At 45.4% G+C, this 14,324-nt stretch overlaps 1 protein-coding gene across 5 annotated transcripts in view; it reads left to right on the top strand.

Moving 5' to 3' along the window:
* The window catches only part of LOC139055421 (monocarboxylate transporter 13-like), a 218,094-nt gene that overhangs the window by 159,502 nt on the left and 44,268 nt on the right, over window positions 1–14,324 (top strand). For 2 of the 5 annotated variants that reach the window (XM_070532884.1, XM_070532883.1), the window contains exon 1: window positions 2,105–2,265. The exons of the other annotated variants lie outside the window; for them this stretch is intronic. The gene's annotated coding sequence lies outside the window, so the exon portion shown is untranslated. Of the gene's footprint in view, window positions 1–2,104; window positions 2,266–14,324 lie in introns of those variants that run through there. 5 annotated transcript variants of the gene reach the window in all.

Raw genomic sequence — 14,324 nt, 5'->3', positions numbered from 1 at the left:
AAAGGAAGAGGCATGTATACAGATATATGGACTAAATTTCTTATGCAACTGTTCTAACATTCTGAACAGATTTTCGTATTTCGGATCTTGCTACTGTAAGAGCAAGATCACTTGTCAAGGACCCGGAGGAGGCCCTTTCGCTGCAACGCGTTTTCGTCCCCCGTTATCGCTCTTTACCCTCCTGTGGCTTACTCTACAACTCTGCGACAGTGAGGTTTTGGGAACATCGCTCATGATAACGAAAGGAGTGCGTAAGGAGGTCAACTGCTTGACTTTGTGCGGTCTGTGATCACATTTTCCAAATCCCGCGGTCCTTCTTCTCAATCACAGGCTGGTGGAAAGGCAGTTATTGACAGCTTTCTAGCGTTTTGCCGTGTCTTTTTTTGTTTTTTAATGCACGCGAAATAAGTAATTGGTACTCCAAGGAGCTTTTACCATATGGGCTAGAACACCTCTATTTACAAAGGCATTTATAAAGCTGGATTCTTTCAGGTGCGTCAGCGTAAATATGAGCATTGTTTGACTTAGAGCGGCGATATCGTTAGGGTACAATAGAGCCTAGGTTCTTGCTACGCAGACGTGAAGAAGTTGGCAAGCGAAACAGCCAAATTTGGGAGAAAAAACGGTTAAGTTAACAAAATCTGCCCAGAGCACACATAGAGCGAGGAGCCCTCAACTATAGAGAAGGGAAGTGAAGACATTTCATTAAAGGGCAACTCCGGCGTTTTGTTTACCTCATTAGAATATCGACATTTTCAAGTGGCATTAGAAGTCCTTCACTGGTAGGCTGATTTGATTTACTTATAAACTCGTCAATAATTTAAATAGCTCATAAACGAGACGCCGCACCCGAAACGCGTAGCTGGTTCGTGTGAAGTCACGATGAGTGGATGACGCCAAATCCTACACTTACGTAATGTTACCACACAGGGAACGTGCCGTTAACGCCAAAAAGAGAAAAAAAAAAGCGAAGCTTACGATGTCTTCTGGCGGCATGGGTAGCTTTTGCAGCTCTTTTGAAGCATGCAGCGTCGAGTTCAGCGATCATATGAGCGCCGAATGATCACCGTTTGCTTTGCAGCCGCTGCCACCGTGCGAGGCAGCTGACGGGCAAAATCTCAACCTGCTGTGCTGCGGCAAGACGACGAGAAGCATCCGTTGTGACGTCAGCGAGAACGATGTTTGTCGTCCGTTGTCTAGTAGAAAAGGTGTCAGCTTCGTAGTTTGCGGGCGAAAGGGCGGCGTAGTCTCTGACATCACAAATACAGGTTGGCCAGTAAAAGTCGTACATTCATGGGCACGAGTCGGTAACACGCAACCAGTATTTAATATGTGTTTTCAGGGATACTAACAGACTTGCAGTCATGTCCTTTGACACAGTTAATCAGGGTGCGAAAGAGAACGTAATTTCAAATTTTTATTCATGTGAGAGGATATCGAAAAATCGTCGTAGCAGCCCTTTAAACGCCAAAGAAAGCTCCGCCTATAACCGATTGCCACATATCAGTGAGATCCTCTTTTTTTAACTATAATTATATTTATGTGCTTTCCCGCGATCATGACCTTTTTCACAGCATACAAGTTCCTGGTGATTCAGGCCAGCACGACACAATCAGAAATTTTTCGCTCGCGAGTGAACTCATGAACAGCTGAATGAACACGGAACAGCTTGCACATATAACACATGTGTGTATTCTATGATCACGCATTCTCATGATGAGTTCTTCCCTATTTCAGGGACTGACGTGGTGAAAAATTGCTGAATGCACGAGAGCACATGTACTTGTTGTATGGCTTGCTGCATAGCAGAGGCGATACCAAATCCTCAAACACTAGATTTCCAATAGACAGCGATGTTGTGGAGTTAAGTAAGGTATACGAACTGCAGAGAGGCCAAAAGTAAGCGGCATCCTTACATTCGATTGTATGCTGGGCACCAGGCGCTCGGCACCGCAAAGCACTGACACTATCGTCTTTGTTGTATCTTGAGTACTTAAGAAGAAAGCTTCCTGCTGCATCTCTTCAAGTCGTCGCGTAAGATAACATTGAAGCGTTTTCGGACGATGAAGGTACGCTAGACCATTCTGTGGGAGAGACATTCAGAGCTCGACATATGAAAGTGCTGCTCGAGCTTTTAACCTAAAATGCTTGCCGTATTTATGCGTGTTCGTCTGCGTTAATAAGTTCTCTATTTTATTGTTCTGCTGGATATTCTTCAAGGTTCGATTTATTTTGGCCATGCTCGAACGCACTGCATCTGGCTGGGTAAGTGTTCATAAACGGTTTCTTTCCTTAGTCTTATGTATAGGCACGCTCGCGCTGATATTAGCATTTCGGCTCACGCCATGGGCTTGTTGTACTACCTGAAAATGATCTTCATTAGACGATTAAGGATTGTTACTGGAGCCACGTTTCGACAAAGGTTCTTATTGTCAGGGCATCAAGTTCCCTTGTCGAAGCGCTGGGTAGAGAGACAATCTTTATTCCACCCTAGCCGATCACTTGAAACCAGCATAATTTTGTCAAACAGTTCTGATTCAATACCTGAAAAAGAGGTTTGCCTGAGTTGCTCAGAACTTGTGCACACTTGTTGCATGGAGAAGCGCCTACTTTAATCAGTGGCATGTAGACGTTGGGGCGTGTATACAAATAGATGTTGAGTATATTTCTTCTGGCATCACTGAGAATCTCGCTACCTTTTCCGGAGATGGCCTCCATATAGGCTGCGAGAGCTTGTCTGTCGAACATCTAAGTCGCCGTCCTGGTGCCGTGGGCGGCCGTATCAGTTTGTTGAGTGGAAACTTGTCGCACTTCATTCGCTGATGACGCCATAGCTCGGCGGAAGATGCCGTTCCACTGTCGATTTGCGGCAGTCTTTTTTTTTTCTCGCGTATCGGTGTTACATACGTGTGGGTGGGCGCCTATGCCCACCCACACGCCTATTTTTGCCTATGCCTTCATGTGATGTAGTTGAATTTGGTGGTACGAGCGAAAGCGTCGGCACGGCTACTAGAAAGGCGCCAAAATCGGTGTTTTATTAGTCGTGGCCAGCAAAAGGCAGTGGTCAGCATTTGAATGAAGACGCCCCAGAACGGGAACTCACACGTCTGCATTTGGTGCGCTGATAGCTAGAGGCGACTGCATTATTAGATTTATTCATTTGTGCAAATATTCCTCTATCCAGACCCCTTCATTCATTCACTGATATAAGGACGAGGACCATTTGCAGTTCATGTACCCACTATCTGCAAACCTAATGAAAAGCCGCGTTTTGTAGGACACCAAAATAAAATACAGTGTAGCCTTCCATACGAGCGATAACTCATTTTGCATCATTGCAGTCTGTGTCACCTGTCACACGTATAGTTTGGATGGAAAAAAAAAGTAAATTGTCGGAAGTTACGTGCCGAAACCACGTTCTTCAGTGGCACATTGTAGTGGTGGACTCTGCAATACTTTGGACCCCCTGCAGTTCTTTAACGTTCACGTAAATCTAAGTACATGAGCGTTTTTGCGTCACGCTCTCATAGAACTGTGGATGCCGAAGCCAGGATCGAACCCATGACTTCGAGCACCGCAGCACAGTGCCATAACTACTGGGCCATTGTGGCACGTGTGTTAAGGGAGTCACAGAGTTGTTATGGCAATGAACAAAGTAAAGATTAGGATGATAAATACATAAAATAATAACCTAATAATCCGGGTGTCTTATTTAAATACTAGAAATTAAGAACAGGGTGACACACACAACTACATCACGGATAATACCGAAACGCACAAGCTCGTTCAACAGAGAGCCAGCGGATTCCAGCAGGAATGTTCGCGCCAATCAGATATTTCCAGCCCTTGGCATTTTGGCTTGTAGCTTCGCTGCACGACGGTGTTGGCAGACCCAGCGTCAGGCTGCGCCGGTAGAAGCGATAAAAAATTACATCTTAGGGATTTGCGTTCTATAACCCAAATCTGATTATGAGTCACACAATAACTGTTTCATGCAAATCATTTTTCGCCTTACTCAAGACACTTAGCCGCAGGGAGGCTCCTATCTCGTCTTGTGCCAGGCTTTATTATTCTGAAAAATTATAGTGCATTACGTACAATGCGACTGAACCGCTGCCTTCCAGAAATCTAGCATTCGTCACTCATCGCCCGGAACTGCTATAAGTGAGTAGTCAATAGCTCGAAGCCAGAACTGGATATACGTCGTTCCACTACTACCGATTGTCGCACGGAACGAACGAACGCCACATTTTGGTACTTACGATGATAAGAACCTACTGCAAGACCTTCAGAAATATTTTAGGCCGCTCTTCTATAGCAAAAAACATCAACCTAAATTAACAAGGAGGCGTCACCCCAGTTTCGACGCATATTTGCCGCTCTCATGCCGGCAACACCAGGGTGACGTCGCTCAACGTAGCCGCTCGCTTGCGGTTGGATTTTTAGGCGAACAGCGAACGCGACAGCCATCTCCATCGCGTCGCTTGTCGCTGCCGCGCGTAAAATGGCTTGCGTGAGGTTTAGACTTAAAATATTCCTTCCCAGGTCTATTGTCAACATCCGTCAACATCTGTATGTCTTACTGCCATAAGAGATCGCCAGATAATGTCCACTTGCAGCAACAATATACCATCCAATTACGCGTTATCCTCAAGAGGTACCGAATGCTGTGACCGTTAAGAGGAAAGTCATTGTTCAAAGAGCACTCTAAGGTATCCCAGAATGACACACCCTCCCCGTATTCAAGGAATATAGAAGAACATGCTCGATAGTGTCCGGTTTTCTGCACATAAACAACATCTTCCTTGTCGAACGAACGCACTCCTTTCTGCCAAGCACGTTTAACTGCGGTATTGGAAGTATGCAACTTACAGTAATAGGTATTCACACTTGTTGGTACAATCGCTTGTTTTGTACCCTTAAACTGCTTGCCCGGTACACGCACAGTGCCACGATAATTACAAAAGGATTAGTCATATTGCGTGGACAAAATGTCGGTACAATTTATTACACGTAACACTGCTCGAACACGCAAATGAAATATGGGGACAACGTAAACCGAACGCGACACAGAATCTTCTTTGAAGCAGCCATGAGTGGCTTCACACATGCCTTGAGAAGGCACAACAAAATTGTACAAAACCATGCGGAACCTCACTTAAAGGACCGCTCTGATAAAAGGGCGTTGGTATCACCACTTTATTTGAAGTTGTAACGAAATGGAATACCGAGGCTCCTTCTATATCTAGCGATGAAGTTAGAATGACCTTGAAAGACACGCTCTGGGGGGAAGCAAGTGGAGCAGATGGAATAACATTCGACTTAGTCAAAGATGGATGAAATATAGCGCCTGAAAAGCTTGCGGCCCTGTATACGCAATGCTTTAAAACTTCAAGTATACCAGAGAGCTGGAAGAATGTCCACATTAAACTAATCTATAAGAAGGGAGACGTTAAAGAATGGAAGAAGTATAGGCCGACTAGCTTGTTTTCAGTATTGTATAAAATATTCGCCACAATACTTTACAGTAGAATCAGGGCAATACGAACTCACTCAACCAATTGAAGAGGCAGGCTTCAGGTAGAGAAGCCAGCCTAATTGAGGAATCTGCGGAGACGAATCAACGTTTCTATATGGCATTTATATATAACGAAAATGCATTTCATTCAGTAGAGGTACCAGCAGTGCTGGAGGCATTGCATAGTGGAGGAGTACAGGAGGCGTACCTGAATATCTTAGGACGTATCTGCAAAGATTCCACAGATACCTTGTTTTACCGCGCGAAACATTAGTGATCACGAAAAAGGTCAGGCAAGGAGACACAATTTCTTCAGTGCTATTCACTGCATGCTTAGAAGAAGTATTCAACCTATTTCAGAGGAAAGGCTTAAGAGTAAGGATGAACGGCAAATATTTCAACAACCTTCGGTTTGCAGATGACATTGTCCTGTTCAGCCACACTGCATATGAATTTCAACAAATGATTGAGGAGCTTAATTGAGAAAGTGCAAGAACAAATGTAGTGATCACTAGACTTGCAATAAAACAAGAATTCGTCATAGCCATTCAGCGCAGAGGAGGAGGAGAAACATTTATTAAACTAAGAAAGGACAAGCCGGTGTCCTTCTGCTTGTGCGGGAGGCGCCCATAGTCCAGGGCTCCTGCGTCTTTCGCTGTCTCCAGGGCCGGCCGAACAGAGGATTACATTTATTGAGGTCAATGATTCTCAGAAAACCCCGACCATGAGAAGGGAATTTACAGAATAATAAAAATGAGTTGGCGTGCATGCGCCAGGCATTAGGACAGACTTACTGCGGGCTTACCACTGGCATTGCAATGTGTACCATCATTGCATTCTGCCTGTGCAAAATATTAAGGGTTAACAAAGAAGCCTGGGAACAAGGTAAACATTGGTATAGAAGTGATATAGGAGCTTCCACTGGACGAAAGCCCTTGGTTAGGCAGGTAATGTGTAGTGGAATCCAAAGTGACGCAAAGTGATTTCGAATCTGAGGCTTTTTAAACTTGATTACTGTTTTAGGCCTGACTTTGTGATCATGATCAAGCGCAGCGTATCTAAGAGCAGCAGCTTTGTCGTTGCCAGCAATGCCAATGTGGGAGGGAATCCACTGAAGCTTTAGTGCGAAGCCTCTGTTGCCGAGTTATTTGACGAGTAATAGTGATTTGCACGGGGACTTGATGGATGGTAAACCACGGAAGAATTATGGAATAAAGACAGGATCTGCTCGCACACCAGCGTGCTTATTTAAGGTGGGGCGTATCAATTCTTCCAGCTGTACGGCGTGCGACGAAACAAGAGTCACGGGACACATTCTGTGATCATGACCGAAATGTCAAGGTGAAAGGCCCGCTCTTCTGGAGAATTAAAAAAAAAGACATTCTTCATGCGTGCCTGCAACCCCTTGTGTACCCCGAAGGATCAGGTATAGCGTGCGAAGGAACTACGCTTCTACTGATTGCATTCTTAAGAGAAACTGGTTTCATGGACATGAAAGAACAAATTGTTATAGTTGATATAGTACATAAAATTCTGAGAAAAAAATGGAGCTGGACACGCCAAGTAATGTTCTTAATAACCAGTGGACCATTAGAGTTACAGAATGGGTGCCATGGGAGGTGAAGCACAGTCGGTGACGGCAGAAAATTAGGTAGGGTGATAAAATTAGAAAATTTGCGTAAGCCAGGGGTAAGTGTAGATCGCAGTGAGATGCCTTCGTCCTGCAGTGAACCTAAAATAGGCTGCTGCTGATGATCAGGATCGCTTAAATACAAGTAAATATTTATATCTTGCGTTACGCACTAGCGATTCCTAGCCCACCACCTCATAGAAATCTGAAAAGAATAGTTAACCTTGCCTTTTTTTCAGGAGCCCAACATGAAAATGAGAAAACTCTGCGATTTCTTTACACTTGTATGGCTACTGTGTCTCTCTTATAGCACGTATCACAGCTTACACACATGCTTGCCTCGCGCAAAAAAAAAAAAATCACCTAGCTCTTTGAGACAATTCACGCGTGCATGACGTCTCCGTTTCTAGCCCTCTCGTGGTAACTAGCACATTTACGCGCTGCGTCAGGTTTCACCACCTACACAATAGGCCCGCATTTACAGTTCTTTCCCCTTACTACGTAGGAGCTTTGCGACCACCTACCGCCTTCGTCATCGGCCCAAGTCAGAAAGGTTTTCACTTTTCTTCACGAGAATAGGAATGACATCGGAGTTTCTAACGTGAACAGATGAAAATGACACAGCTAAGTACGTTTGTAAAACAATTAGCTGCAGAAGACGCAACGAGCCACTTTTCTCTGGCTATGTAAACCAATTTTTTTCTGGCATATATCTAAAGAAGCCAGCAATCAGGATATCTAACTCTTTCCGAACGGCCCGAGTAGAAGTCCCACCGTGGTCGTCAAATGAGCGCGGTCGCCGTCACCATCACCTGGCCGCTGTCGTAACACGCACGCTCGGGTCACAAACACAAGAGCTTGGGGATGGAAATTACAGCAATCAAATAATACTATTTAACAAGCGAAAGCAACGAAATGGGCTATGAGAGATGCCGCATAGTTGAGGCTGCGATGAACGCTTCGTAAAGAGCTATTTTGTGCGGGGTGAGACGCTCTTCGGTGATGATGCAGTTGCTTACTAAAAGAGACCATGCAAGAAAAGTCTGATTGTTATCAGTTCATCATTATCGAGTAGAGGGCCAAATATGGTCTTATGCAGAAAAACTACTTTCAGCATACGTTTTATCTTGAAATTCGGATTTCACATGGTTGCCTCTAAACCGTTTCAACCGACAGCGTCCGTTATATTTTGGAATGGCTGTGTGAAGTCAGAAAATGAGGGGCCAGTGCTGCGAACTCTTTTTAAGAACAGTTGCAAACAACATCGCAAGTTTTACGCCGCGCGTGGTTTTTTTTTTTTGCACCCAACGACGCAGCAAGGGCATCCTCGTTGAATGATGCCTGCTATTTCTGTACTCATGCAATGAAAAACGAGAGCTAACCTGCGAGAAGAATGTGCAAAAAGAAAACAAAGCATGGCGACAATTACGTGTTTCAATCTTGTGCCCCGACTTCCGTTCTTTGCATTACATAATGACATGCTAACGCTTAGGGTAGATAAACAGTGGCCTATTAGAGTTACACAACGGGTGCCAAGGGAAGTGAAGCGCAGTCGATCACCACAGAAACTTAGGTGGCCTAATGAAATTGGAAAATTTGAAGGCACAAGTTGGAATCAGCTAGCACAAGCTAGGGGTAATTGGACATCGCTGGGAGAAGCCTTTGTCTTGCAGTTCTCTTACACAAGACAACCGTTTCCTAAGGTGCCAATTCATTTCATCCAACTCATCATCCGAACACTGCTTTATTGTGCAATTGTGGCACTAAAAAGTTGAAATATATATGTTCAACTGGACAAAATGCGTTTACATTTACAAACAACCATACACATTATTGTGCAACAAATAATTGAAGCTGAAGGATTAAGTGTCATGACCCTTTAAGAAAACCACATACCTGTGCGATGTATCCCCCCCCCCCCCGCCGCAATGTTTCTAAAGATCGCGACACAGATCACTAGCAGCCAGTGGCGTAGTAACGTGGGCGTGGGCGGGAGCCGGGGTTCACCGGTGCCTGGTGCCAGTTGGGGAGGACACCTCACATATGTCGGAAGACTCCCCTCTTTCCGCCGGCTTGACTAGAATTGTAAAGAATGGCCCAGTAACCAGCAGTTCGAGCTCGTGTTCCTGATGTACCAGATGTGTAGCGCAGCTGAATTGTCGGCTGCACTTTTATCAACATCCTACGTAATAATTGCACGAATGTGCGGCCTCAAAAATATTTCGCTAAGTTGTCTCTAAGCTCACCATAGGGGAAACTCCTGCGGTGCGCTCCTCTCCAATGAAGGTTCGTGTGCCGTCAGTATATACAGGGTGTCACAGCTAACTTTAGCCAGAGGTTAAAAATATGCGAATGCCATGTTGCTGGACAGATGCAAGGTAATGCTGTTTGCCGTCGCTTGCATATACTCAAATATTTTTTTTTTCATTCCGTCTAGCTAGATAGTTAGTCTTGATTAATTAATCAACTTCTCAAATATAATAAATAGTTGACAAGTGTGAATGAGAAAATTGTAGAGCAACATCTTAAACTCGCGATATACCTTCCTGTTGGTCTGTCCGTGCTAGGTAAAAGTGTTTTGACAGCGTGACAGAAGCTCGCGACTACACGCAAAGTTGGCGCGCATCTGGTCACTCGATGCACTTTGCGTTATATTACAATATTACCTTATCGTTACAACCATTACAACATTACCGTGGTTCTGTCCAGCTAGGTGGCATTTGCATATATTGAAACTCTAGCAAAAGTTAGCTGGGACATCCTGTATAGAGTGTTCGGTTTATCAGCTTTGTGTCGTATGTATTTGTTTTGCCTCAGTTTCGCGGTGCTGAATAAAAACAATGTCTTCTAGTACTAGCTAGCCACCTTTATATCATTAGGTTGTTGTTGTTGTCTTCATGTCAGAAATACAGTGTATAATTTGATGAATTTGTGACGACATTTCCGATATTCTTTCAGGGTATGTGTGTTTCTCACCACTAGGAACTCGTTATCCTGCGAGATATGTCAGATAACACATTGGGATATCTTAAATTCCTGCTTAATTAGCAATCATAGAGGAAATTCCGGAATTGCCGACCCAAAGTTGCATTATGAACTGAACAAAAATTTTTTCCCTAAACAAAATCGTATTGGATGTTAGAGCGTGCAGTACTTTGGCACTCTGGGTTGCCCAATATCGCAGTACCGAATGAAATATGAAATAGTGCCGCAGTGATGTCGATATCTGCATTCTCTCCACTACGAATGCAGACCAACAGCAGCTCACGCTTTAGCTTACACGGGTTTCATCGCAGCCTTCTCTTCCTTTTTTACCTGGTGGCTCTATGGATCGATGCGAATCGTGCTCTATTCCGTTCCCATCCTTGCGGTGGTACTCCAGCTCGTTTACTCACGTTTTCCCATACCAGCAAATAAAGAAAGCTTTTATGGATCAGAATGAAGAGACCTCGTAATTGCCGTAGCATTGGCGCCCACACAGCAGGGAAGCAGGTGGCGCTTTCTAAAGGGGTGGGGAGATCAGCGTCACTAACACGCTATTTAATATTTTTTGGGGTTCAGGGCGGCCCACAGCCCAATTACTACACGGCGATTTTTGTGAAGTTGTTTTTGGGCAATAGCTGACTGTCGGCCTTTAGTTTTGTAAATGAAATATTGCCTCTCATCTGGCTAATTAAAACTTTATTAAAATATATTTGTTACTTGTCAGGCATATTTATTTATTTATTTATTTATTGGATATACCTTACAGGCCCCTTGACAGAGCAATAAGTAAGGGGGGTAATAAAAATGCAAAGTAACTCATCAGTGTACAAACATACGGCTCAAATTTGCAATGTAACACAAAATAGAGAGGAATCGTTAATAATGTGGTATGACGGCAAATATACGGTTGGGCCGCCTCTGTACTGGCTGGCAAGCCTTACAGTCTGACAGGTGATGCAAAATGAATTTATCACAAGTTATCAGCGTAGCGCCCTGTGTTATTTGGTGCCGAAAATAAAGCAGCGTGAATACCTGCTACACTCGCGATCATTGGGAGGAAAAGCGAAGGGGAGGGGGGCATGTGTGGTACCCAAGGCGCCTATGCCAGTGCTGAAATATCATGGTGAAACGTTACCCCTCCCCCCCCCCCCCGCTCCCCGGAAATTTGCGATATCCTCTCCTTCCTTAATACACCCAGGGTGGGGTGTTTGACAGAAAACCATGGGCCCTTCGTGCCAGACAACCTAGCTACGCCACTGTTAGTAGGGCTGAAGTAATTTCTCAAGAAACATTTTGTTTTGTATTTTTGGGCTTCATTCGTGGTTTTTGTATTGCCACTAGGTGCTGCAAGGAACAGTTTGCGACTGCGAGTGCATTTGTGCGAGGATTTTCAGGCAGCTTAGGCTAGTGCTCACTTTCCTGCATGCGCAGCACCTTTTCTATACCTTCGTAGCACAAGTGAGAAAGTGGTCGGCTAAGTGGGTAGTTCCATCCGATGTTCCAAGCACCTCCTTGAAACTAGAAGGTCAGCTCTGTGCCAAAGACACTCGTTCACCAGGCGAGCTGAAGAATCTGAGAACTCCTCCCGAGTTTGGACTTCTTCCCCAGGCAACATCGTCTACTGCTACTACATACAGTAAACGGCATGTAACGTGCGCCGTGTAACCATTACACGTTTTAGAAACAACGAGTGCCAGAAGCGTTCCATGGTTCTACATTCGAGAGCGTGGAGGACTGGGTAGACCCACCGTGGTTGCTTAGTGACCTCGTGCTTAGCAGCCCAGCACGTCTGCTAAGCGCGAGGTCGCGGGGATCGAATCCTGGACACGGCAGCCGCATTTCCATGCGGATGAAATGCGAAAACACCCGTGTACTTTGATTTAGGTGCACCTCAAAGAACCCCAGGCGCTTCGAATTTCCGGAGTCCCCCACTACGGCCTGCGCCATAATCAGATCGTGGTTTGGCATGTAAAACTCAATAATTTAAATTATTTAAGGACGGGGTAGCTGAGTTTGAAAACGTCGCTGCATTCAGTAATGGAATGACGAGACAAATATGAAGGACGTTTGCTTCAGCCTAAACAGCTGCGCACGCAGGTGACACGAGAACTGAGAACAGCTGTTTCTTTAGCAGAGCGAGTTCTGCTGTTTCCTGCGGGAAAGCTTCACCAACGCTTTTCGCTGCGAACGACCCGAGTGGGCAATTCATTCTCCTATCCGGATGTCGAGCGAAAGCGTGACTGCGTAGGTTGAGCACATGACATGCCTCTTGTAGAGCCTAGAAAAGCTCCTCACCTAATACAAAAAGAAATGGAACAGGTATTCCATGCGTCGTTCGAAGTCACCCAAAGGCTGTGGCCGAAGTTTGTTACTGAAGTTGCGGCAATGGAAACGTGCTGACCCAGCGATTGACCTAGTAAACTGACAAGTATTGTCGCCTCAACAATGAAACCCACTGGAGCTGTCGAAAGCAAAATTGACTCGATCCGCGACGTTATCGGGTCATGTGGTGTGCGACGAGAGGCAACGCCCTTACTGCCCACCTCACTCTACTGCTGAGTCCATCTCCAGCTTCGTCCAGAACAAAATACAGCAAGCTCTGCAAGTCCCGCTTTCCAGTGCCGATAATCCATCCGTGCCGCCTGAGCTCCAGCGTGTTGCACGTTTAATTCACGCTTCAGCGCGCTTTGCAAACGCTACAATCTTCACCATCGACTAGTCGAATACTACCCGTACGATCAAGCTTGGGTGTTGACTTTGGTCCACCGTTACCTGAAAAGCTCTTCTGAATGGTGCATGCCGCCCCGACGTGGAACGCACGAGTCGGAGATTGTCCATGCTGTTCGACTGAAGCCGTGTATCTGCGCTGTTAGGCCTCTTAGTCCTCACTTTGCGACATCTATTAGGGCCAAAGCCTTAGACGCCTCCTCGGACGAAAAAAAAAAGATATCTGGCGTTATGCCGTCAGCTATGATGGCAACAAAACTTCCAGGGAGTCGAACCCACGAGCTTTGGCGGCAGTCAAACCCATTTGGGGTTATGGGCGAACCGGCCATATCTCCAAGTTGGATTACAATTGCTATCCCCAACGTCGAGAGTCGAGCCAACGACCTTTTATGGGAGTCGAACCCACGACCTTTGTTCTCTTGCCTTCGCGCAACTCAGTTTGAGTATGAAGGGACAGGAACAGGTGACACGCAGAAGGGTTGAAATCCGGGCCAGTTGGTACATAGTTGAAGTGAAAAAAACAGTCACAAAACAAAAAAGGCAAAAAGTTGGACAAAAAAGGTTGCTGCCAAGTAGGGAGCAAGTGCAATGTTTTGTGCCCCTTGCAAGCTTTCGGGTCACTGCTCAGGCATTTCTCGAGGCAGGGTGAGGAACCATGTTTGCACAACTCAGCATGAAAGCCGTTTTACTGCATGTGTCGCAGGTGTTGTGTATAAGTTCCCTCTCACATGCGAAAGAGTTTATACAGGCCAAACCGCCTGCGTGAGCATCATGACCGCCTGCGTGAGCACCACTCCTTCCTTGGGTCGAATAATGGTGCAAACTTGCCTCGCCATTGCAATGAATGTGGCTGTTACCCTTTGTTTAGCAATGTGACGATTCTTGATAGGGGCAAGGGCCAAGAAAATCGAGAAATCATGGAAGCGTACTACATCAGTTTATTAGGTGACGACTGCATTAGTACAACCTCGGTGGGCTTACTTGAAAAAGATATTGCATTTCTAGGTCGGTCACTATAGATGCAATAGCTTGTCTCTTCATGCTCTGTGATTAGCGATGGTGTGGTTGCGCATGCTCTTCTGGCATTGCTGGGACTACGCCATTTCTAATAAAGCTGCGTTGATAGTCCAGTCGTTGTGGTGTGAACCTCTCCTCTTGTCCTCTGTGTTTTGTGACTGGTTTTTTTCCTTCAACAGTTGACATGATGAGCGCTGACTTCCCATTGGTTTTCCAGTGACCTTTGGCTTTAACTAGGACGAACTTAATAAAGTGCTCGAACCCGCGACCCAGCACGGTGATATAGGTGAACCGGCCATACCTCTCAGTTGAATTATAATTGTCATCGCCAACGTCGAGAGTCGAACTCATTACCTTTGGTGGGAGTCGAACCCCCGACTGTATTTAACTAAGGCACTCGAACCCATGACTCAATATGGAGGTAATAGCGAACCGGCCAGAGTTGCA

The sequence above is a fragment of the Dermacentor albipictus genome, chromosome 2, assembly GCF_038994185.2.
Source record: "Dermacentor albipictus isolate Rhodes 1998 colony chromosome 2, USDA_Dalb.pri_finalv2, whole genome shotgun sequence".
NCBI classification, from domain to species: Eukaryota; Metazoa; Arthropoda; class Arachnida; order Ixodida; family Ixodidae; genus Dermacentor; species Dermacentor albipictus.
The sequence above is the reverse complement of the archived record's forward strand: the minus strand, read 5'-3'. Positions and strand labels throughout refer to the sequence as shown.